The sequence below is a fragment of the Arachis ipaensis genome, chromosome B05 (assembly GCF_000816755.2).
Source record: "Arachis ipaensis cultivar K30076 chromosome B05, Araip1.1, whole genome shotgun sequence".
Taxonomy (NCBI): Eukaryota; Viridiplantae; Streptophyta; class Magnoliopsida; order Fabales; family Fabaceae; genus Arachis; species Arachis ipaensis.
Window position 1 is genome coordinate 133,995,425 of NC_029789.2, and position 888 is coordinate 133,996,312.

Sequence of the window (888 nt, forward strand, 5' to 3'; positions counted from 1 at the left end):
AAGCCAGCTAATAGGATAAAGATCAGAAAACCAGAAATTGCTTCAAGATTGAGAAGGATGATTCATTATTCATTCGCCCATAGAATTGTGTTATGGTGTTACAATACCACCAACCACAAGTTGCACCATCTTTATCTTTTATTTACACTGTCCTGTCCCTTTATATTATTATATATCTACGGCGTACTGTCTCCAGTCTCCACTCCTCTGCCCACATCCTCTCAATACATTTTACTTCCACTTGATCATATTTAACGAAGATGGCTGGGCCCTTGTCGCGAATTTTATATTCAAAGGAACGTGGCTGGCACACGCCTTTCAATTTAATATCTTGACAATAATGTTTTGTGATCATACTCACATTCAAGATTTCTCTAAAACCGATGTAACTTTAATTTAGTAGAATAATGATGACTATATGTATCCACACCTAACATTGTGTTCCTATCGAAATAACACATCTATATATGTGATTTTTAGTGCCATTAAAGTTGCTCATCAAACAAAATATTACAAAATGTGAATATCAAAATGTTGACACTTTGAATTAAAGGCTTTATCTACCAATCTTCTCAAATTCTCATATTTATTATTCAATAAGAATGTGAGTGGCGAACGTAGGATTAATGTCCATACTTAAACCATTCTAGTGCTTATTAGTTAACTTGTTAGCCACGTATCTCCGGCCATCATGAAACCCAATTTAATAAACAATTTTTAGTTTGACGTACATTCATTCAGTCACCTCTTTTTCTTTTCTTTACATTATAGGGATCAATTGGAGGAGACCTATATGAACCTTCATGCTCATAGAAACTCAATTAAAGTACCAAGTTGTAATATTACACTATTGCCATGAAGATTATCAATTTTATAAGATGTTTAATT